The sequence below is a fragment of the Bubalus kerabau genome, chromosome 1 (assembly GCF_029407905.1).
Source record: "Bubalus kerabau isolate K-KA32 ecotype Philippines breed swamp buffalo chromosome 1, PCC_UOA_SB_1v2, whole genome shotgun sequence".
Classification (NCBI taxonomy): Eukaryota; Metazoa; Chordata; class Mammalia; order Artiodactyla; family Bovidae; genus Bubalus; species Bubalus kerabau.
The window spans coordinates 225,792,220-225,818,116 of NC_073624.1; the positions used below are offsets into that span (position 1 = coordinate 225,792,220).

The 25,897-nt window shown below is 40.1% G+C and overlaps 1 protein-coding gene across 48 annotated transcripts in view; it reads right to left on the bottom strand.

The window, feature by feature from the left end:
* Positions 1 to 25,897, bottom strand: part of PRELID2 (PRELI domain containing 2) — a 343,715-nt gene that overhangs the window by 213,794 nt on the left and 104,024 nt on the right. For 29 of the 48 annotated variants that reach the window (XM_055556915.1, XM_055556914.1, XM_055556919.1 and 26 more), the window contains one exon: positions 21,257 to 22,135. The gene's annotated coding sequence lies outside the window, so the exon portion shown is untranslated. Of the gene's footprint in view, positions 1 to 21,256; positions 25,878 to 25,897 lie in introns of those variants that run through there. The other 19 variants (XM_055556819.1, XM_055556912.1, XM_055556800.1 and 16 more) reach the window with 5 other exon arrangements.

Consider the following 25,897-nt stretch of genomic DNA (forward strand, 5'->3'; position numbering starts at 1 on the left):
TTTGTCCAGTGGAAGCCAGTTACCATGTTGTGAGGAAAGGACCGAGTGGTGAGAAACTACGGCCTCCAGCTAACAGCCAGCCCCAACTTGTCAGCCACACGAACAAGCCGTTTTAGAAACACCAGTGAAGCCTCAGGTATCTGCAGCTCCACAGCCACTATCTTGACTACTACTTCAAGAGGGACCCTCAAGCCAGAATCACCCCACTAGGCTTGACTTGAATTCCTTACCTATAGAAAGTGCGTGTGATAACGAATGATGATGATCGTTTCAAGCTATTAAGTTTAGAGATGATTTGTTATGCAGCAATAGATAACTAGTACTGTGTGTACGTGAAACCTTAAAAACACCACTGAAAGGCAAAAAGTTAGATTCTAACAAATAAAGAAGAGCTCTTGTTCTTAGGAAAACTAAGTGTCAAAAGAAAGATCATTTCTTACACTAATTTATAAATTGAAGGCAATAACAAAAATACCAATAAGTTTTTCATGAAGCTGGATAAGTTGTAATGAAAGTTCACCTGAAAAAATAAACATGCATGAGTAGCTAGGAAAACACTGAAAAAGCAAAGTTATGAAAAGGGACTAATCCTACCAGATACTAAAACATTGTAGCAAGCTTCTATAATTAAAACAGTATAATACTGGCACAGGAAGAGGCAGACAGACTGGTGCAATAGGATAGAGTGAGATGCCCAGACAGAGAACCAAGTACATATGGAAATTTAATACATAATAAAGATGGTCCTCCAACTCCTGGGCAAAGACAAACAATTTTTTTAAAAAGGTACTCACATAACTGGGTAGTCTTTTGGAAAAAGATACAATTAAATGCATCACATCATATGTAAAAATAAGCTCTAAATGTATCCAGGGATTTAAATGTGAAACATAAAACTATACAAATACTAGAAGAAAACATTGCTGAATTAATCCATAGTGAAAGTGAAGTCGCTCAGTCGTGTCCGACTCTTAGCGACCCCATGGACTGCAGCCTACCAGGCTCCTCCGTCCATGGGATTTTCCAGGCAAGAGTACTGGAGTGGGGTGCCATTGCCCTCTCCATAACATGGGTATAAAAAGAGAATTTCTAAATAGGACAAAATTAAGTTGAAAAAATTTTAAGATAAATTTTACTATATAAAAATTTTAAATGTTTCTCATGGAAAAAAAACCACAATCAAAGTAAAATGGCAGAAGACAAAGTGGGGGGAAAATTTGCAAAATATACCACAGATAAGGAGATATTATTCTTAATATACTTTAAAACTGTTAAAATAAAGGGGGAAATGACCAAAACTTCAAAAGAACAATGAATTAAAGGCCCAAGCAAATAATTCATGAAAAAGATATACAATGATTCTTAGTTATACACAACGATTTCAATTTTACCCATAATAAGAATCAAAGCAAATAAAATTACACTGGATACCGTTTCTTTTCTATCAGGTTGGCAAAAAAGTAAAAAATCTTGGCAACGCTTTCTGCTGGCAAGGCTACCAGGCAGTCTCTTTCACTGCTGATGGGAATGCAGATAATATAACCCTTATGCTGGGGAATTTGGCAATCTCTAACAAAATTACATATGCATTTCCTTTTAATTTAGCAATCTCAGTTCTAGGAATTTAGCCTGAAGCTAACAAGAAAATACAACCACATTAGGTTATCCATTGCAGCATTATTTGTAAATACAAAATCACTGGAAACAACCTAAGTATCTATATATAGGAGACTGGTAGAAGACATGATACACACAATGGCATGCTTTGTAATAAATAAAAGAGATCCCTAGATAAGTTATACTAATTGAGTTCAGCATATGTGATCAGTGACAAAGGCATAGTGCATATATATTTATATATCCATAGTCACAAAGCGTCTACATAAAACTTAAAGGAGAATGGTCATTGATAGACTCACCTTAAGTAAGTAACCAGAGTTAACACTTTCAGTAATGGTAAAAATTGGTATCATGTACCTTCTGACATGATGCCCTGAGACACAATATTACCTTTGTAGTATTTCTACAAAAAAAAAAATCATAATCATGAAAAAAAAAATCACACAAACTTAGCAACAGTCTATAAAATAAAATGTTAAAGCCAAGAAAGATAAAGAATTCTGAGGCAGAGAAGGAAAGAAAGGAGGGAGTGGAGGAGGAGAGAAAGAGAAGGAAGGAAAAAGGAAAGGAAGAAAGAAAGGAAATAAAAGAGATGGAACAGGCAGAATCCTGGACTAGAGGGAGAAAATAGTTATAAAACTCAACTTTGAGAAAATTGGCAAAATTTGAAGTTGGAGAGTGGATTAGTCAATGTTCAACTTTCTGATTTAATGACTGCACTCTGGTTATAGTTTATTCCTATTCTTAGGAATGCGTGTGTGCTCAGTCCTATTTGACTGTTTGAGACCCATGGACTAGCCCATCAGGCTCCTCTGTCCATGAGATTCTGCAGGCAAGAATACTAGAGTGCCCTCTTCCAGGGGAATCCCCTACTCAGGGATCAAATCCACATCTTTTGCATCTCCTACATCGGCAGGTGAGTTATTTACCACTGCGCCACGGAAATAACTAAGGTAAAGAAATAGATGCTTGCAATTACTTGTAACTGGTTCATTAAAAACATAAACTATGGATTGTGTTTGTGTATGTGGGCGTGTATATATACACACACACACACATAAAACATACAAAGGAATAAGAAAGAATAATGAGCTAATGGAGCAAATGTTAAAAGTAGTACATCTGAGCAAATAATACATTGAAGTTCATATGTATTACTTTTGCAATTTTTCTGCGAGATTGAAGTTCAAAATAGTGTTTTAAATCTGGAATTCTGTTTGGTAAGTGACAACAATGACAAAGTTCACTCGTGGTTGCAAGCATGGGAAAAGATATTTCGAATTTCTGAAACTCACAAGGCCTTGACTGAATGAAAGGAATTCTTGCAAAGCAACAAGAAAAACCAGAAACTCCAACAGAAAGCAATACAAAGGCTTACTGACCAGATAACTTACAGAGGAGGAAATCCCCAAACCTGTCAAACATATAATAAATAAAGGGCTCAGAATCATGGATAGTTTGAGATATTCAAATTAAAAAAAAAAAAAAGGAGATATCACTTAACCCTAGCAATTCACAAATGTTAGAGTTCTAAACAAATCTAAGGGTTGGTAGAAATGTGGGGATGTAGAAACCCCTAGGAAATGCTACAGATACAAATATGGAAATATAAAAGACATGGTCCTTCCACCCCTTGGAATAGAATGGCACTCCTTAAAACGTTACTGGACACTTGTTAAAAATGTCAAGGCTGACTTTATTTACAATAGAGGAGAGAGACTGTACTCAACTCTGCTGAAATAAAAGGCAGGAGAATCTTCAAATGCTAACATGAACTAATGGAAAGGGACTAAGGAATATTATGGGGAGGTTGGTTGATGTGACTGGGCCACCCATGTTTCCAGTCACTTTTCAAAGTTAGGCTCCTACCCTCCCACTGGTATGGTAAACTTCCATGATTACATTTCAAAGAGATGACTCTCAGGTCCTAGAGAAAGATGTTTCTGGGTGGTAGAAATTTTACAAGTACCAGTTTTCTAAAATTGATGCCCTAAGGAAAGGGAGGAGGAGGCCTACAATCATGAACAAACTTGCCTCAATTTTAGTGAAGCTAAAGGGAGTGTTTGGGCAGTCTTGATCAACACCTATCAGCAATTCCACACCAGCAGATAGTTGACAGATTGACAGAAAGATGGATAGATAGACAGACAAGCAGATATGTATGAGTATGTCTACTGGAGATTATATTTAGGATCAGGGAGTTGGAACCCAATACCCAAGAATGGATAGGTCACCTATGGCATACACACACACACTTATTTAACAACCATTCTGCACCATATGCCCTTAGCCAAGTTTTTACATCAGCTATCGCTTTTCACACTGACATCTTTCACCCTTCCACCTATTTTAGACAGGTTTTCTCCCAAACAGTAGGAATTACTCCACCCACATAGTGTGCATTGGTGTTTGTCTGGAAGTGACCCAGGTCTCTTCCAATTATATTCCGCTGGCCAAAGAAATTCACTTGGTCATGATCAATTTCAAAGAAGGGAAGAGAAGTGCAATTCTACCATGTTCCCCAAAGGTAGAGAACAAGTAATACCTATGAGTAGAACTAAGGACTAGAACACTCTCAAAATGCCCAACTAAGGTGGTTTTGGCTAGTCTCTTCTTTTTGTTTTTGACTCTTATTGAATGACATAAAGATCCATGACAAGCAGTTATTTGCAGTTTTACTGATCCATGATTTGAATCACACGTTAATGAGGGTTGGGGGTTGGTTGGAGAGAGCACCAAAGCAAGTCTCTTATCCGCAAATGATCAAGCTAACTTCGCACCATCCATATCGCATCACACTGCAACTTCATTGTTCTGTTGTTGCAAATGCACTAATGCTTAACATACACTTAGGTTTCATAGGAGAATCTAACTGCTATACATTTGGGGACTATCAGAGTGCTTGCGGGGCTTCCCAGGTGGCACTAGTAGTAAAGAACCCACTTGCCAGTGCAGGAGATGTAAGAGATGCAGGTTTGACCCCTGAGTCAGAAAGATCCCCTGGAGAAGGAAATGGCAACCCACTCCAGTATTCTTGCCTGGGGAATCCCATGGACAGAGGATCCCGGCAAGGTACAGTGCATGGGGTCAAAAAGAGTTGGACATGACTGAAGTGCCTTAGCACACATGCACACAGAGTGCTTGAGACAGGTCCATTCACTGATTTGTCGATCATGTCTATTAATCATAGCAAATGTTCATATCAACTACCGTTCTTGGTCATAATGCCTCCCCACTTATAAGAGTCACAGTGACTAAGATGCATACTGACTGGAATTCAGTGAGTCCAGTGTTATCAGAGAGAGACAGTCATGCCTCAAAGTGGTCTGGCTACAGTGGAGTTTTTATTCCAAAATGTGGAGTGGGACTTTGGAAAGAGCACAAGATTTGGAGCACAGAGGCTCACTAGCTATGTAATCACAGCCATGTGATTGAATCATTCTTAACTTCATTGTCTTTATTAGAAAATGAGGCTATAATACAGAAAATATGACTTTATTCCTTGCCTCACTTTTTTCCTTCTACCTCTCCCTCCTGTTGAAATTATGCTGTGCTGCTGCTGCTGCTGCTAAGTCGCTTCAGTCGTGTCCGCCTCTGTGCGACCCCATAGACGGGAGCCCACCAGGCTCCTCCATCCCTGGCATTCTCCAGGCAAGAACACTGGAGTGGGTTGCCATTTCCTTATGCTGTGAGAAACTGTCAAATTTAGCAGAGAAGGGCTTGCTTGTTTCCATTAGAAAGATTATAAATACCTGAGCCTCCTTCTATGAAAGGAGGCAAAGGTTCTAAGGGTCTTCCTTCCCCATCTCAGCAGAGGACCCCAGGTCCCTGCTGCCAGGATGGAGCCACAACCCAGGGGAGGAGCAAACAGAGAAGAAGATCCAAGAAAGTAGAAGCCTCTGAATGACCTGAAGGAAAGGTGGTTCGGTGGTATACAAAAGATGCAAAACCTATTGTGCGTCACCTTCTCTGTTTTCTTACCTGCATGTCTGAGTGGATACTCCATGTATGACCAATGGGTAAAATAATAACTCTGTCACTCAAGGCAGCTGTAAATCAACAGCCTTTCAAATTATAAAGTGTTGCATGTAAATATAACACTGAGCTACAAGGGAAGCACAAGAATACTGGAGTGGGTAGCCTATCCCTTCTCCAGTGGATCTTCCCAACCCAGGAATCAAACTGGGGTCTCCAGCATTGCGGGCAGATTCTTTACCAACTCTGCTATCAGGGAAGCCCATACATGTAAATATAAGAGACTACAGTTTTGAGCTCAAGGATTATATAGTATGTGTCAGTATGGAATTCCTCCAGAGGGAACTGGGTAGGGGCATATTTGAAGTCCTTTAACATGCTGGATCTAGAACCATTACTTAAAGTTTTCATATTCGGAGCCTTTCTTTTGTCTTCTCTTTGTCAAGGACTCTCATTTGAGGAATGAGTTATTCCACACAAGCACAAAAGCACGCTTGATATAGAAAATGTCTCCAACTAGAAAAATCCACAGCATTAGAACTGGGAGAGTTCTTATAGATCATTTAGGAAAATGTTGTCCCACGGAACTTTATACAATGATGGACATGTTCTATATCTGCACTGTGCTATACAGGTGCAGCCTCTAGCCACATAGGGCCATGAGGCACTTAAAATGTGGCTAGCACAACTGAGAATTTTTCAATTGTACATAATCTTAATTTAAATTTGAATTTTGAGAACAGCCCTCAGAAGATGCATAAATTATTCTAAAATTATATGTGAAATGTTGAGTTTGCAAAACAACACAATCTTCCTGTAACATAGCTATCCAAGAATAAGTATTAAATAAACTAGGAAGGGTATCTACAGGGAGAATGGTGTAGGGCTGGGAATGAAAATGGTGATGAGAGGTGAAGGTAAAAACAAGAAGATAGCTTTGTACACAAAAATGATAGCTGAACACAAACTGAAGGACTTAGTAACTCTCTGTACCCAAAGTACTAGAACGAAAGGGAAAAAAAATGTCTGTGTGGATGTTTTTCAAGGTCAGACTTAGCATGCACCAAAATCTCAAAAAGGCTGAAGACTTCCACCAAAATGTCAAGAATCTCTGAGCTAGGGGAGAATAAACTCCAAACAGATGGGACAGGAATGGAATGTGGACTGATTAAATAATAAAAAGACAATCTTTTACCTGACCATGTGGTTGACAGTTCTCTGGTTAACCAACAAAGTGAGACATTTTATCTTACAGTGGGAAAACAGTAAAAAATAGTACTCAAACATTTTAAGGAGAAGGCAATGGCACCCCACTCCAGTACTCTCACCTGGAAAATCCCATGGACAGAGGAGCCTGGTAGGCTGCAGTCCATGGGGTCGCTAAGAGTTGGACACGACTGAAGCGACTTAGCAGCAGCAGCAAAAAACATTTTAAGTATCTCACTCACTCACTAAGTCACTTCAGTCGTGTCCGACTCTGTGCGACCCCATAGGCGGCAGCCCACCAGGCTCCCCTGTCCCTGGGATTCTCCAGGCAAGAACACTGGAGTGGGTTGCCATTTCCTTCTCCAATGCATGAAAGTGAAAAGTAAAAGTGAAGTCGCTCAGTCGTGTCCAACCCTCAGCGACCCCATGGACTGCAGCCTACCAGGCTCCTCCGTCCATAGGATTTTCCAGGCAAGAGTACTGGAGTGGGGTGCCATTGCCTTCTCCATTAAGTATCTCACTTCAACTTATATAAATTACATGTAAGTACCTTTGCCAGTCTTCTTGTGTGGAACCAAGGACTTTTCATGAATGCATCCATTGACTAGATTTCTATATTACATTTCTCCCATAAATAAACATAATGCATTTTCTGATTCCACTGTTCCTCTAAATGGAGCAAGAGCATAGGGACACTTCAGAAGCAACCTGAGTCCAGAATCCTTCTTGACTTTCTATAGTATCTAGCCCACATCTAACTCAAAAGCAATCTTTTTTCAATTTAATGCAATTAGTCTTTCCAATGGAAGAAATTAGGTTTCATAAAAACACCCCCTCTCTGCTCCTTAATGTTGATAGCTATGGTATGTAGAATAATGATCCCCCAAAGATGAACATGAGCTTCTCTGGTGGCTGAGTGGTAAAGAGTCTGCCTGCCAATGCAGGATATGTGGGTTCGGTCCCTGCATGGGGATGACCCCCTGAAGTAAGAAATGGCAACCCATTCCAATATTCTTGCCTGGGAAATCCCATGGATAGAGGAGCCTGGCAGGATACCATAGGGTAGCAAAAGAGTAGGACATGACTTAGCAACTAAACAACAACAACAAATTCTAATGCTCTAATTCTCAGAACCCATGAATATAAAACTTTTTGGCAAAAGATGATAGCAGATGTGATTAAATCAAAGTTCTTGAGCTGGGGAGGTTATGTCAGCTTACCCAGTGAACCCAGTGTAATCATAATATTCCTTGTGAAAGAGAGAGGTGATGAGGCAGAGAGAAATTTGAAAATACTGTATTGGTGGCTACTATGGAGGAAGGAGCCAGTCACAAGTCAAGGAATGTACGAGGCATTTAGAAATTGGAAAAGGCAAGGGAACAGGTTCTCCCTTTGGGTCTCAGGAAGGAATGGAGTCCCACTGACAACTTAAGCCAGTGAAACTCATTTCAGATTGACCTCTAATAAGATAATAAATTTGTATTGTTTTACTTTGCCAACAAGGGTCCATCTAGTCAAAGCTATGTTTTTCTTGTACAGATGTGAGAGCTGGACTATAAAGAAGGCTGAGCACTGAAAATTTGATGCTTTTGAACTGTAGTATTGGAGAAGACTCTTGAGAGTCCTTTGGACTGCAAGGAGATCCAACCAGTCAATCCTAAAGGAAATTAGTCCTGAATATTCATTGGAAGGACTGATGCTGAAGCTGAAACTCCAATACTTTGGCCACTTGATGCAAAGAACTGACTCATTGGAAAAGACCCTGATGCTGGGAAAGATTGAAGGCAGGAGGAGAAGGGGATGACAGAGGATGAGATGGTTGGATGGCATCACCAACTCAATGGACATGAGTTTGAGTAAACTCCGGGAGTTGGTGATGGACAGGGAGGCCTGGCATGCTGCAGTCCATGGAGTCACAAAGAGTCGAACACAATTGAGTGACGGAACTGAACTGAAGCCACTAGGTCTATGGTTATTTGTTAAAGCAGCAATGGGAAATGAATACACCTATTTACATAATATTTAATTAAACAGTCATAACTGTAATGAACATAAACTGCTTTGGGAATAAATACAAGTCTTACAAAACATGTAGTTCAATTTTTGAGAACAGAATTCTCGAAGTAAATGAGTGAGGTATACTAGCAATGATTATTCAGAATGTTGTAGACATCAGTCACCATGTATAGGGGAAAACAGAGAGCGTTCATCAATCCAGCCAACCAACCTCCTAATCTAGAAAGAAAGCTCACTTTTTTTGATTGGTTGCTAAATGCCAGGCACTGTTCTAATTGCTTTACAACATTTCTGTCAGTAAATATAGTTTCCAATTACATTTCATCAATGAGAAAAAATTCAGAGTGCTTAAATAACTTGTCTCAGACTACGCAGTTAGTAAATAGAAGACTTACTAGCCAACACTTGATCTATGATCCATCCAATTTGACAGTTTAGGCTCTTAAAGCCTCTTCTAAACATGAGTTTCTACATTCCCCAGATGCTAACCCAAACAGCTTATTTTACTGGTGAAAAAACTACAATTAGTATAAGTAAGTCTGGCTCTATCACCATAGTAGTCAAAATCACAGCAAGAAACAATAGTCAGACGCGGTAATTTGAAAGGAACTAAAAAAAGGCCTTTTCACAAGATGTGTTTTTATACACACTCAGAAACCATCAACTGAGTCAAAGTGGAACTTTATTCCACGTCAAGGAAAGAAGGCAAATAAAATTCACATGAAAATGACATGACAAAATGCAAATAACAGTTTGTGATCAGGAAATATCAAGGGATATATAGACGTTTCTCTCCGATGTTTCTAACATCACATGGCATTATCAAGAAATTTCATTTACAATATGATAAATATGTAGCCAAACAATGATTCCAATTTAGCCGCTTACTACCTATGCGCTCTCAGACAAGTCACTTACCCACTGTGAGCCTCCGGTTCTCATCTGAATGTCACCTTCTACCACCTCCACATGGCTGCTTCAGGGATTACACGTGATAATGGATACAGAAGTGCTTCATAAATAAACTGACATGCCCTCTACAGATATGAGAGATGATTACAACATGTGAAATAAATGAACTGGATGATCAGCATGACCAACTGTGTCATTAGACTAACGTATGCTAACTCAGGCTCCCTCTGAAATGAGTAGAACTTTAGCTCAGAGAAATGCTGGGTTTTGTTTAAAACCTTGTTGATGTTATAGGCTTTGTCATCCAGGACCTTTCATCACTGCCTCTGACATCTGAGAAATGCCAAATCGAATAATCATCCTTAAGTAAAGTAAGATGACAAATTAAAATCCAGGCAGGGTCCTTTGCAATTACAACCTACCACTGCAACTGGCCCTTGTTTAAAATGGTTTCATTAAATCCAACTGCTCAATTCCCTCTTGCAATGTATGGTATTAAACTGCTGCTACACAGTGAGGCCACACATTTATTATAAAAATAAAATGCCAAAAATCACAACCATTTTGGCCTTTATTTAAAAAAAAAAAAACCTTTTACTGAGTGTACAATATAATGACAAGTGAGCTTCTCAGACCTGTATTTTGAGAAAAACACTTTTGTTTGAATGTATGAACTGGTGAGGCAGAATAGATGCTAAGTGAATTGTGAAATGTATCTTAACTTTACATTTCTCATACTCCTGAGCAAAATATTTGTTAAGTGAATGCTGAAAAAGAGAGGGCGGCATGTGGATGACCAACTAATCTGGAGATGCAATTCACAAAAGATATGTAAATAATAATAATATGAAAAAATTTCAACTGCAAGCTCCATGAGAGCAAAGTCTTTATTTTGTGAACTATTCTATCTCCAACACCTTCTTCCACAGAGTCTGGAACACAGGAGATGGTTGACATTTATTGACAGGATGGATGAACTTCCCTGGTATCCAAAAAAGTAAGTGCAACTAAAACCATAGGAAGAAGTCATTATTTATCTAACAGATGACCAAAATTTTCATTTTGCTTTTCATGAAAAACAAAACAATGTTGACAAAGCACAGAAGGAGAAGATTTCAGGTGTGATTCTATTTTGGAAACAATCTGGAAGGAGAAGTGGGGGAAAAGGAAAGAGAAAGAGAGAAAATAGGGAGAGAAAAGGAAAAGGAGAGATGGAAGATCTCCAAGTTCATTTATTCCAATTCCCTCATTTTACAAGTGATGATGTCACTCATTTATTCCAGACGGGACCAAGTCCCTTCCTTCAGAGCTGTCAAATGGAAGAGAGAGACCTGAACAAGTTATAGGAAGAAGTACAATGTGCTACGTGCAAGGGTAACGGAGATCCCGCCTAGTGAGCTTAGGCTCCCTCGGAGCTAGCGTAGGCTCTGAAGGAGCTTCCCAGAAATGACACTTCAGCTGAGACTTTAAAGATAGGAAGGCTTGAAGCAAAGGAAGGAGTGCAATGACTTTGGACTTATAAAAAAAAAAGTCAGTGGTACTAAACTTAAATCCCTGAACATTACAGAAAAAACAAAACAAGCATACTATGACAAGTGAAGGAAAGAAGACAAATCAAATAGGAAACTTGAGGCCCAAACAACAATATGACAATGAGTTTCCTTGTAACTCACATATTTCAGGCTGAGTGCTGAAGAAACCAGCAACCTGGAAATGCCAACAGGCACAGACCCAAAAAAAAGCAAACAAAAACAATAAAAGCCCTCTCTCTCTAGGCAGAGGACCAGGAAAGGGGCAGCCTAGTCATCACTAAAAGAAAAGATTACCCAAAGACAGTCACTCAGAAACGTCACATGATAAACCAAACAAATTTTCTAAAATGTGTTTGAACAATCCCAAGGAAGGCATCCCCCAAAACAGAACAAACAGAATTTTTTTTTTTAAAAAAAGGAAGACTTAAGCCCTAATAAGTCAATAATTATATTAAATATAAATGATCTAAATCACCAATTAAAAGTCAGAGAATGCAAAACAGATTTAAAAACATGACCCAACTGTATGTTATTTATAAGAAATGCACTTAAAATGTAACATTAATAGAAAAAAAAAATGTAGGCACTCCTATTAGAGGTACTCTAACGAAAAGAAACTTCAGGGCAAAGAAAATTATAAAATGATAAAAGATTAATCCAAAAAGAAGACATAGCAATCCTAAAAGTATACGTACAAAAGAACAGAGCTATAAAACATGTGAAGCAAAAATCTACAGACATAAAATGAGGAACAGACAAATCCACAATTGTAGCTGAAGAGCTCAATACCCTTCTCTCAACAATTGATAGTACAGCTACATGGAACATCAGATAGAATACAGAACAACTCAACAACACCGTCAACCATTAGGATACAATCAACGTTTGTAGAACACTTCCCCCCAACAATAGCAGAATATCCATTCTTTTCAAGTTCCCATGAAACATATACCAAGATAATTTATACATTCTGGGCCAGAAAAAAAAAACAAACAGTAAATTTAAAGAGTTGAAACCATTTGAGTGTGTTCTCCAACCATAGTGTAATGAGATTAAAATCAAAAGCAAAAAGATATCTACAAAATTCCCAACTGGAAGACTATTAAACAACACACTTCTAAATAATCCATGGGTCAAAAAGAAAGTCTTGAGAGATATTTCTTTAATATATTGAACTGAATAAAAATGAAAATACACCATATTAAAATTTGTGGAACACAGTTAAAGCAATGCTTGGAGGGAAATGTATAGCACTAAATTTATACATTAGAAAAGTGGAAAAGTCTCAAATGAATAATCTAAAATTCCTACCTTAAGACCTACAAAAGAAAAGCAAAATACTCCCAAAGCAAGCAGGAGACAGAAATAATAAAAACACAAGTCCATAAAACACACCAGAAAAGCAATACAAAAAAATCAGTGAAACAAAGAGCTGGCTCTTTGGAAAGATCAATAAAGTTGACAGAGCATATGATTAAAGACCAGGCAGACATCAAAAAGATAATATGAAAATACTATGAACAACTCTACACACAAAAACTTGACAATTTATACAATATGCAGCAATTCCTCAAAAAACACAAGCTACAGCAACTCACCCAGTATGAAATAGAAGAGCTCCATAACATAGATCACATTTGTAATTAAAAATCTCCCTAAAACAAAGATCTTCAGGCTTGGATACTTTCACTGGCAAATTCTACCAAATATTTAAAGAATTAATACCACACTCTCTTCTAGAGATTGCTTGAGTGTTTACTATGTGCCAGGCACTCTTCCAGTCCAACTGTTTTTACATGTCTTAAACTCATTTAATCCTTTCAACAACCCTATAAAATAGGCCCTATTACCACTCCATCCTATATGAGGAAAATGAAGCCCAGACTGCTTATTAGGCACACAGCTAGCACAGAGCATAACTAGGATTCTAGTTTAAACCTCTGGGCTCTATTTGAAGCCAATCAGATTTCTTGTATTTTAATCTAATGCCAAATTTATTGTCAAATTTCACTTTTGTGAAGGGAAATTCAGATCTGACCAGGATGTGTTATTTCAACAAAGAAGTTGGGGTAATACCAAAGCTGGCATTCTTAACAGAAACATGTGTTTTTTAAACAAAAATAAAGGTTATTCCTGCTAGCAGCTGCCATACAATTTCCATCTACATGACAGTTAAAATTTATCTATAAACCAGAAAAGGGCTTTCTTATTGGAAATGATAAGAGCTTCATGATAGCAGAAACAGCCGCACCACTATAATTACAAGAATCAAAACACTGCTTCATTAGTTTTTCCCTGTGTTTGTTATTTTACCCCATCAAGACTAATTACACCCCTTCCCATTGATTTTAACAAGCACCCTGGGTTAAACACTACAGACAGCCCAGTTAGAGAAAGCTGTGGTTTATAGCTGCATCTGAACTGCCTCTGTTTAGAAGAAAACAGTATGTTTAAAGCATTATATTGACAAATAAAATTTTCTTATGTTTTCTCTGAATAAAAGTGGAAACATGACTGCTCCCCTCAAAAAAAAAAAATGTAGTGAAAAATAATTTAAATTTTAATAGTCAGTAAAGGCTCTTTCTACTTACGTACTTCCTTCTCAACAACTAAGAGCTCTACATTAACTCAGTCCTCAAAATAACCTGTGATGCCCCTGAAGGCAAGCCTTGCCCAAGTTTCCTGGGTATTTGACACGTTTTCTATTACAAGACATTGGCAGGCAAAGGCCATGCTACCGGAAGGGAAGGCCGACTCAGGGGCACCGCGGTTCTGGCAGTTTTGGGGGTCAGAGGTGGCTCCCATCAGGTCTCTCCAACTTTTCCAGAAAGGGACCTCTAACCAGCAGAACAGGGCCCGCAGGATTTGTTGTTTAGTCACTAATTCGTGTCCAACTCTATTGCCACTCCATGGACTATAGCCCACCAGGTTCCTGTGTCCGTGGGATTTCCCAGGCAAGAATACTGGAGTGGGTAGCCACTTCTTTCTCTAGGGGATCTCCCAGAGTCAGAGACCAAACCCGCATCTCCTGTATTCGCAAGCGGTTTCTTTATCACTGGGCCACCAAGCTTTGAGGATGTACTAATTGCAAGTGCTTCTGTAAGACTGAGCATATATAGCTGCCATCCTTCAGTATTTCCATATATTCAACCTAACATAACACCTGCTATGTACAATGCAGCTTGTGAAGCAGGGTCCCAAGCAAGATGTCTTTTATGTCTCCTTTTGTTAAAATGAAGAATCCATTGCAATCTCACACTCCATGAAGTTATACATTCAAGAAAAACGTTTTTCCTGCAAATCTTTGAGAGAAATTTGCTAAGAGGAGCATTTTGCCCATCTATCTTTCAGCTCCACACATCCTTCAGAGAGATGGCCATATTTTCCCAGTACAAATACATACACTACTTTGAGAATTGCTGGTGATACCCCTAGGAAGAGGTTTCAGAGGTAGATCAGAGGGACTGGCTGGCACTTTGCTATTCCCCATTTCTTCGCTGCAAAATCTTTGCCTTTAATAAGGCCCCCAAACCACTGTTACCGTTCATTGTTTCAGGACAAAATGGTTCTCATAGCACTCGACAGAACAATTAACACCTAAGGAAACAAGTTATAATGCTGGCTCTAACTTCACACATACAAAAAGACCACTCTCCATACTGGAATGGTTCCAACTGTAATCTGATGCATAGTTTAATCCAATTTAAAACTGTAATTAAAAATCGGAGCCATCTAGTTTCAAAGCTTTAGATCCAACCACCAAGACACCAGAAGAGCTGTATTGAACTTTTTTCTGCTGTATCTGTGGATACGTTCAGAAATATTTTTAAACAAATGAATTAAGGCTCTAAACCTCCACGCTATATTCCCCAGCTCTGAAATGTCATTTGGGAAAGAAATTAAGACAGTAAAATTTTCCCTGTAGTCACCCTAACCTAATCAGTGACTGGTATGACCTTGTACATTTCTCCCCTCCTTGCCCCAAATCCTGTTTCCATTTACTATAATGTTACACTGGGATCATTCATTTATTGAATTTTTTCTGGCTGCTTGCTGGAGACTTCATGTCCTGAGGACCACAGAAAAAAATTTTTTGACCGATTGACAAGAATGACTTTGGTTTTGACTAATGACTCCATCCTTAAACTACACAAATAACAGAGGAGCTTCAGCCCAAAAAATAATTTCCCCTAAACCTCTAAAGAAACTGGCAATGGAATCATTTCAAAGTCTGAATAACTGATGGACTCCTGAATTTAAGGAGACACCTAAACTCAAAACAGGAAAACAAAAGCATGCAACTGAACAGTTAGCATTTTCTCCTTTGTCATCGGATCTAAAAGTTCATCCTGGCACCGACACAAAGCAGTAATGATTCCATCAGCAGCTTAACAGATGGCAGGCACTAAATGGCTCTAACCTTCTCGTAGAATGCTGGAGAATAGCTCCGTGGAGTTTAATTTAACAGGATGGGGACTGCTACTTTCTCTCTGCCGTCTCCTGCACAGCATGACTGTCCATAGCTTAGAGAGCTACATCTTAAGGTCCGGCAGGGCAGTCACTCAGTTTAACCCTTTAGGACAAGTAAGGGTCTTGAGTTGTTAGGGGATCCTTGCATGAGATTCTGCTTCACCAAATACAACCCAAAGTTTTCAGTTAACAAAGCAGGCTGTGCGTGGTGGCGTATTTTTAGGCTCTCTTTTCTTCTATTAGCATTTAAGAGACACTGGATCATCTTTTTCTTAGACAACGCATTATATTTTTCTGAAGGACTAAAATCCCAGGTGGCGCAGTGGTAAAGAATCTGCCTGCCCATGTAGGAGACACAAGAGACATGGGTTCAATCCCTGGGTAGGAAAAATGCCCTAGAGGAGGAAATGGCAACCAACTCCAGTTTCTTACCTGGAAAATTCAATGGACAGAGAAGCCTGGTGGGCTATAAAGTCCATGGGATGGCAAAGAGTCAGACATGACCAAGCACACACACAGGCAAAATATTAGGGAAAAAAAAGTTTTCATATTGCAAACTCCTTCTCCCAGCCAGCTTAAGGATAACCACATTACTTAAGAATCCTGATGGAATCGCTGCAGCTGTTCGTGATCAGCTGGGGAGCTTGATGCAACCCTGAGGCAGGGGCTGCAGCCTAGAATCTCTGGGGTGGGATCCAGGCATCAGAATTTTTGAAATTCCAAGGGGATTCCAATTGGCAGTCGAGGAATGTAAGAAATATTGCATTTTAAGTTAAATCTCTCAAGTGTTTCTATAAGTTAATTTTTATTCGGAGTCGTCATTGCACTGGGTCTGTCCTTAGGACTCTACCCCTTTACCTGCCTCAGTCTCTCCAAGGCTTGTATGAAGGCTCCAGGGTTTTCAAGATGAGCCAGAATTAGTTAGTATGACCTGCCCAGACATCAAGGAAACCAGACACTGAAACTGCAGCCCTGAATTCAGGGATGTCTTCAGAGCAGGTTGTAGTAGTTAGAAAGGTCTGAAAGTAAAAGACTTTTATGCTGCATATTGCTCCCTGCAGTCATGGTGCACTCCTGACCAGGGTAGGAAGTGATCCCACACAGGGCAGCTCCACCTTTCTGTGTATAAGGCTGAGCCTAGAGAGAACTCATCTTCCAAAACATATGATGTGCCCTGCACTAATTCAGACACGATTACACAGCCATGCAAACTGCTGGTGAGGCTGTGGGGCCATCAAGCTATACATTTTGTGCTGAGCTCTCCACCGTGCATCCTGTGCTATTTTCTGCATCTTTTAATTAAATAAGCAATCATGGTGTGATTAACCCAAGTGATAAGTATATCTGGTCTTACCATCAATTAGTGCCCCCTATTGTCATCTCTTAGTACAAGGAAGTGGTAAGCCTCTTGGAAACCCACTGGATCAAGTCAAAGAGAAGACAAATCCCGCCCTTCTATTACACACAGTAGGTGTTCAATAAGTGCTGGATGAATCAACCAAGGACTCTACCCCTCAAGGCCCCCAGGCTTTAACAAAGGAAAGGCATCAACAGGACTTGGACAGAGCACTTTGGAAACAAGGTACTGAAATCTACTTGCATACATTCAAGTAAACGGTGGACAGAGACAAGGACAAAAGCAAATCTCATGTAAACAAAGTACAGAAAGTATAGCTGAGCCTCACAAACAGGTCAACAAGCAGCTGCTCTGTCTCTGCCTCCCCTTTAGGACCACATGACTTCATGTCTGTTTCTCATGCCTTCCTGCCCTGCAGAACCTTTGTTCCATTAGCACAGGACCCATTTTCTCATCTGGTAAGAGCAGCCTCTGCTTGTTTCTGGGAGAAACAATATCTCAGCTTGGGAGAGGCAGGAAACTAACATATCTAACTGGCCTAAACCTCTTCTCTGGGATTGCTAAAAAGGACTAGATTACTACATTAGATTATCATTGCCACAAATGATACACACAAGCTCTGCCAGGTGGTGTGATTCCCTCAAGAAATTAAAATTCACACATAAATATTAGTTGTGACACCTTTATTTCCAAAGGATGACAGGATCAAATTTCAAAGGGATACAACTAATTCGTAGCTCTAAATCACAGTAACACTGAATCAAAAACACTTTATCCCAAACAGTTGGCACAGAAATGTTCATTTGTAATCTACTTACATTTAACATTATAAAACTGTATATGTAAGAACACTAATACAGTTGGGGAGACAACAGAGTACAGATCTAAGGACATCATTGGTACCAATATCTCAGTTAGCTTGTGGTCACAGATCTGACAACTGCAGCTGAGGATCAGGAAGTAAATCAGAGGAAGTAGCAGAGCCACTAAAATAAAATAGCAACACTGATCCACTTCACTGTTAGAAAAGCCTCCCGAAGACTCGCTTGGCTCCTGTTTACTGTTACTTGACACAGTATGCAATTAACAGCATTACCCAACCCCAGGTAGCAATGGAGAGGGAAGTTCATAGAGATACGCAGAGTTAAGGCAGCGAGACATGACAGGGAACAGTGACAGAAAAGAAGAAACTTGGAAAACCATGGAAAAACTCAAGGAGCAGAGCTGTTCAGCAGAGGGGCTTTAACAAACCTGAACAGAACCTGAAAGAAGGCAAAACATAAATGACCACCCCGAAATGAAATTCCTATCTTCAGTAGAGTCTGTTTACAAAAGCAGGGAAATCGATACTAAATTAAGAGTTCCACGTACATGGCTGAATTAGAGCAAAAAAAAGATGTGCAACTTAAAAGAATAACCTTACTGAGAGAGTAGCATTGACATATAAACACTACCATGCATAAAACAGCCAGCCCGCTGGAAGTGCTACGTAACACAAGGAGCTCGACTAAGTGCTGTGATGCCCTAGAAGGGTGGGATGGGAGGGCGGCTCAGAGGGAGGGGATATAAGTATACACATGGTTGATTCACAGTGCTGTGCAGCAGAAACTAACGCAACTTTGTAAAGCAATCATAGTCAATAAAAAGGATAACCTTGAGTCGGCTATACCATGTGCCCATGATGTCTGATAAATAAGATATTACTACACAATACTGCTTATAAAATACACAAAGCAATTTATAGCAAAAGAATATAGCACCTTTTGTATCCACATAAAACCTGAAACCACAAAAGCTCATTCATGGTGAGAGCACCTCAATCATGTAGGGATAGCCTAAGTCAGCCTCTCTGTGCGTGAGAGCTTGATACTGTGTCCTGAGTGATCACCTGTATTAATCAGCGGGCCCAGTCGACTATAAAGCCTTCTTATATGACAGACTCACAAGCCACAAACACTTCCCCTAGATCACCGTTTCTCAAAATCTGGTCTGTGGAACAGCACAACCACATCTCTTAGTGAACTTGTTTTAAAGTACAGATCCCTGAGTCCCAACTGAAATTTCATGAATCACTGGGGCAGACTCTCGGAACCTGCAGTTGAGCCCACCTCCTCAGGATTTATGGTACAAGCAGAAGCCTGAGAATCACTCTGATACAGCCTCACCTTCACTTGTAGGTTCAGCAACGAGGCCAGGAGCAGGCTGGCCAGGTCTGGGAGTTAACCCTGCCCACTCATGTTCCTAATGTGCCCACAAGGCTATACTCCTGGTTTTGACATTTTATAGTCAAGTTAGATGTGGACTTCTAAATGTTGTATCACACAAAAAGGGTTCTGACATATAATTAAAAAAAAAATTAACAAGCCCTAATTAATTTTAAAAGGAGCATAAGATTTCTAAGCCATATATGTAAATTGAAGTAATGGATGCCCACGGAGAAAAAAATAGTGAAGAAAAGTGTCTGATGTGAGTTCAGAGGACTGCTCAGGAAAGGGGAGGAAAATACATGTGAAAGCAGTCTTGGAGGAGAGGCAGAGAGCAGCTTACATCCAGAATCGGGAAATGCAAATCTCTCAAAAATTGGCTGAGATGTTTAAGCTGGTCCTTAACACTCTTGAAGCAAAGGCTGGAAACTACCGGCAAATATGTTTTGTTTGGCTGGCACAATGTTTTAAACAATCCTGAATTCGTTGCCAACACATAAAAATTGGAAGTGTTTTTTTTTTTTAATTCTATCCTTTCCCTGGAAATTGGAAGAACAAGAAAAACCAGCCACTTGGCAGCACTGTGCTGAACTGGGTGGCAGCTGCCCACCTTTGGCCAGCCACATATTCCTGGGGTCTCCCTGGGGTCCACCAGCCTGCTTCATGCACCAAATCACTTGCCAGACCCTGTAGGCATTTGCATCAGCTGCACCAGCTTTAAGGAATTAAGGCCAAAAGTCAGTCTCTCTGTGCTTTACTCTAACAGTAGTTCCTGCTACAAAGATGCTTTCCTACCTTGGAGGTGTTAAAAAAGGAATCAGATAATACCTGCAAATCACCTAGAAATCACTGTAGAGTTCGTGTCCTTAGCTGTTCATTGGAATCGCCTAGGGAGCTTTATAAAAAAAAAAAAAAAAAAGCTGATGTTTAGGATCCACCCCTGGAGGCTCTGACTTATTGGTCTGGGATGAAACCCCGGCAACAGGATTGCAGAAAGCTCCCACGTGGTTCCAATGGACAGCCAAGACTGAGAACTCCTGCCTTCAGGGAATGCAAGTTGTTGAATGTGAAGGGTTGCATTTATTCTCTCTCTTTTTTTTTTTTCCTGGCCAAACCTTGCAGCTTGCAGGACCTCAGTTCCCTGACCAGGGCCTGAACCCAAGCCATGGCAATCAAAAAGTGGAATCCTAACCACCAGGCCACTATGGAACTCCCAAAGTAATGATTATTCTCACATCAACTTCCAAATACTGGTTTCCCACCTCTCACCTCCATGATAACTCACAGTACCTTTTATTTTTGGAAATGTGCAATTATTCCAAAAACCTACGTTTACAAACTGGAAAAGGAGGTCAAAGCATGTTCAGATTTCCACCATTCATCTTCCCTCTGAACCCAACCAAAGAATGAAACACTAAGGAAATGAAGGGAAATTATCCTGAGATACAAAACTCAGGCAGCACAAACAGCTCAAATACTGTAAGAGGAGCTCACAGTGGCTGGCTTGTATTTAAAAAAAAAAGAAGAAAGAAAAATACAATTCCTCTGAAATTCATCAATGCACTAAGTGGAAAATTTTTAAATATTAAAAAAAATGATTTCCCCAAGACTTTCCAGTAATGGCCCAATTTTTATCTTAAAATGAATTGCAAATTATTGCCTCTCTTCAAGCTTTCGTTTAGGTAGTGCATACTTACATTTTGGTTTCCGATCATAGGAAATGCAAACTACCATCATCTAATTTTCAAACAGTAATACTACGTTACGTTACACTGGAAAAGCACATTTCCAAAACGGTATCACATAATAATAATAATGGCTTCTATTTACTTCTGTGTACCAAAAAGCATGCTAGGCACTTAATCACATGTTGTCCAATTGTTCCAACAACCTTGTAAGGTTAACTCTATAACCCCATTTTACAATTTTAAAAATGACTATCAGAAAGACTTTAAACTACATACATGATCATGGAGCTGCTGGGAGCCGCGTGTATGTTCAAACCCGCTTCTGTCCGTTTGGCTCCCAGACGTGCACCAAACACCCTGGTTTAATCATCACAAGTAGAAAGATCTGTGCCCAATTATCCCCATTTGCCCAGTGAAAAAAAGCCAAGAGGTCACGTGATCTGCTCCACATCCCAGAATGCGTTAGAAGGAGCCACGATGACAGCCCACAGGCCCCCTGCCCGCTCCAGGTTGTGTTAAGGACCAATCACAGTTCACATTATAAAAGCTATGCTGGTGGCAGGTACGTTGTATTGCTGGGTAGAAAAAATCAAGTGCTCCTGACTTCTGAGACTCTTCAACATTACTATGAATATGGCTTAACTTCAACACAGGTCTGGTGTATTTCTGTCTGTTTCAGGCCACCCAAGAATCAGGTATCGGGTTTAACTCCTTTATTTGCCCCAGCATCCTCTTGTGAATTCTATGAGCCATGATGTATAGAACAAGCAGAAACACACAGCACTTTCCAGGCCTCTGGCCCATCCTTAGCTGCCGTGACACCATCACCAGGCAATCAGCAGGATGTCCTGATGAAGGACGGACATCAGCTTCTCCAGAATTTTTTCTTTGGACATCACCTTCTCCGGGATTTTTTCTTTATTTGTAAAATTGCAGAGCTTGTGCCGCAAGAATCAGCCAGAATGTGTCAGCCCCACAAGAGCCTCTCTCTGAGGCCGATTCCCAGGGCATGGATCACATCAAGTGTCAGCAGGAAGGTCTCCTCTTCTGTAAGCTGCCAACACCACATCCTTAAACCTGTATCTCTAAACCCATGTCTTTGGATGTGTTGTGTCCAAGGAAAGATTCTCGAGCAGAAGACACAACACAGCTTCCCTGCAAGAGAAAGCAAACAGGCTTTATCACCTAATAAACATGTCTCAACAGTCAATACTTATTTGCCTGCTTTTTCTGAAGCAACTCTTAAAGAGTCTCTTGAATTCTATCACTTGAAGAAATTGCATTTTTGCCTCCTAATGATCTTCGAACAAAGCAAGCACCTCATTTTATTAAGTCCAGCTACCCAGAGGAGCTGGTTCAAAGGGAAGTTAAGATATAGCGAAAACTGAGGTCTTTATCATTCCGATGTGAAAGAAGGTGACTATGTTATCAAACCTCACCAGGCCCGGCCTCCCAACTGCCAGCAGCAAGAACAAACAGATGTCAGGGCTATTTGTTTTCTTCAAAAGTGACAGGAAATCAAAAATCTATCAGATAGATGTGTCAGCTGCACACCGCAAGCAGACTGGTTAGTGAGATTTATGTACCTCCCTCTTGGCTCAGGACAAAATCACCTTCTAACTATCAACACCAACTAGGATACACGTGCCACTGAGATATGGAAGCATCATTAGTGCGAGGAGGTACCCTACACAATGTGGTCAGGTTCTATGTGTGATTTTAAATTATGCACATTTGAAATGTGTAGTAGAATATAAAAATATTAAGCAACACCTCCTTGGACACATTTGTACAGACCCCATGGAATGCTTTTTTAAAACACTGCAACATTCCAAAGCTCAAAATCTGAGTACACTGTACATGGCACCTACAGTATCGCCACAGCAGAGTGCTACTGCACCTGCTAAACAAAAGCCTGTATTTCTATCCCACTACGCATGTGCACTAGAACTTTATGAAGCAATTTTAATGGTCACTATTGCTGGTGTCTTAGCTTCATCGTTGTGATTGTTTTCATGCTTTTTCATGCCTTAACACCCTCCAACTGGTGGTCAGAGTTAATGCTCATGCTATTATTAACTTTGGACTAGAGGCAAGATGTGATCAAAAGATACATTTAAAACAAAACAAAGACCATACCACCACCAGGAGGCCACCTCATGCTAATTTAGGAGCCATCAAACTCTAATCCCTGGGAGAGGCAACTTTTCTTATAGGGCCAGATGGTAAAAGATATGTCACAGCTCTATGCTTCTGCTGCAGCTGGAACATGACCAGGAACATAGCTGTGTTTCAATAAAACTTTATTTACAAAAGAGGCCACAGGTTAGATTTGACCTCTGGGTTACAGTTGGCTGACTTCTGCTCTTTAGCTATGGAGCTAATCCCTACCCCTCACCTCCCCCTCGGCCCTTTCTTTTAATGTAGCATTTTATTGCACATAAAAGAAGTTTCCCTACCTACATTCTCCCACTCTGGTAAATGTAATTTTGAGAAAATAAAAAGTTCCATTAAGACAGACATATTTCAAACTTGCCAAAATTCTATAAAAACAGTCCAAAAAATGAGCTAAAAGGTGGGAGCAATAAGCTGGCAACAGCACTACAGGAACAGCAATGCCTCAAAATGTTCCATATCGTGTTTTTCATGATGTATACATTTGTCAAAACTTACCGAGTCATACACTGAAATTAGTCAATTTAATTGTGCTGATGAAGGCAATTTAACTGAGCGATGAAGCCAATTTTGAAAAAAGCGTAAAGCCTTGGCCATGGCCCCTGATTTGCAGTGACTGTAGACCTCTGTGGCAAGAGTATACAGTCCTTAATTCATATTTGCCCCTGAGAGAACTGGTCATAAATGATGACAGTCTGAACTATGTAAATCCTTCAGGAACCCTGTTGCATTAAAGGCATTAAATGCAGCTCTCCTGCACTCAACTCCTCACAGCATCCAGACCTCAACTTCTTCACTTCAGGGAGAACTGGCTGCTTTTTAGAAACAACAAAAAGCCTCGGGATCATGACTCAGCTTTCTACCACAGTAAAACCAAAACCAAAAAACAAGAACATGGATCATTTAAGATGGGAGGTAATGCTTATTAAATTTCCACTTTTTCACTATAACCCTTTAAATCAAAACCACAAGCTGACGATTTCAAACATGAGGTGTTGTTGAGTCTCAACCCTTTTCAGTCATCTTTGCTCCACTGTGAAGCCAGTCAACCTTCAAGGAGGGGGAAGAAAAGATAAAGGTGTCAAACAAGAAGAGGCTGAGGTGCTAAACTCAGGGAAAAGCCAAACACAGAAAATTACTCCTCCTCTGATTAAAGTTGATGGAAGATGTACACAATAATTTCAAAACGCCAGCTATCAGCTTTTGCAGGATCCTTGCATTTCAGCTGTCTCCAACTCCAAGATGGGAACTTATTTAAAGCAATCGTTCTTAAAGTGTGGTCCCTGGAGCAGCCTCACCAGCATCCCCTGGACTCTGGTCAGAAACACAAAGCCCCAGGCTCCGCCCAGACCTCCTGCATCAGGAACTCAGAGTGGGACTCACCACTCTGTGTTTACCAAATTCTCCAGCTGATTCTGACACTCACTAAAGTTTCCAAATCACTGATTTAAAGTCTGAAAACCAATATATACTTGTAAGTGGAGTTCCTCATTCTCTAATTGACCTGACTAGATTCCACCCTGCAGGGTAAGATAGGCTCTGTGCCCAAGTGCACAAGCACCAGAGGTCCTTGGTAAGCCTCACAAAGAGGCCAGTCTGGAAAAACAGGGGGATGTGGCCAAGTTATTCTCCACAACGTTCCCAAGAACAGAGCAGATGTGGGAGCACACCACATGTCGATTCCATGCCAACATTTTTTGAGCACCTGCCATGTGCTAGGCTTTCACTAGATGAAATTATCTTGCTTAGCCCTTCCAGTAATAAATAGATGTATCAGTATGTGTTAAGTATACAGAGGTTTAATATTCATCAGAATGGAGTCAAACTTGCTAACAAGCAGAAACCCTTTATAATTCTCCACTCCTCACGCCCAGGCCTGGCCAGCATGCTTTGAATGCTGAGGTTCTTGTATACAAATGTTCCTTTTGCTTCTTCTTTGGTTAACTGTTCTCAAACTTTATTGGATATCAAAGTTAGAGACCAGGTCGTTTATACAAGACCATGTATACTCTAGTTTAAAGCCAACATAAGGAATTGTGAGGTAATTCTGAATTACCCATGACAATGTTTGCTCTACTCAAAGGTTTTACCTTCTCTCAGATGTTAAAAATCGAAGTCAGATGAATCATGTAAGATGCAAATCCACTAACTTATATTAGGCTTTTAGTCTCTCAGATAACTTTGTTCTGCCCTTCCCAGCAAGCATGCCATTCTCCTTGATGTAGATAATAAAAACTTTAGGAACTGAAAAGGAAGTACTTCTGGAATCCACCTGCTTATCTGTTAACCTGACATCACTTGCCCTGAAAGTGGCATGTGCTCCAGTACAAGTACTATCTGCCCAGGGCATCCTCTGCCCATGGCAGGCATTGCTAATCAATCACAACACTCTTATCCAGAGCCCAAGAGTTATTCTCCAGGCCTTGGAATCCTCCTCAACAGCATTTCAGACAGCCACCCCTGATCGGCAGGAGTACACATGACTGATGAAATATCTGTATTTCACTGGTCAATCAACATGCCCCTTTCTTATTTTTTTTCCTGCTCCAAATACAGCTTTAAACCCCTGCTTTCACTATTCTTGGGACACTAAAATTAAGCTTCAGGTAATTCTGAACTGCAGTCTCTACAACCTATGCTATCTTGAGGGTGGCAATCACGGTGGATTATATTGAGCAGTTTAAACAATCTAAGAGCAGTTGTAACCCAGCACGTAGTACAAAACTGCTCTGAAAATCAAAG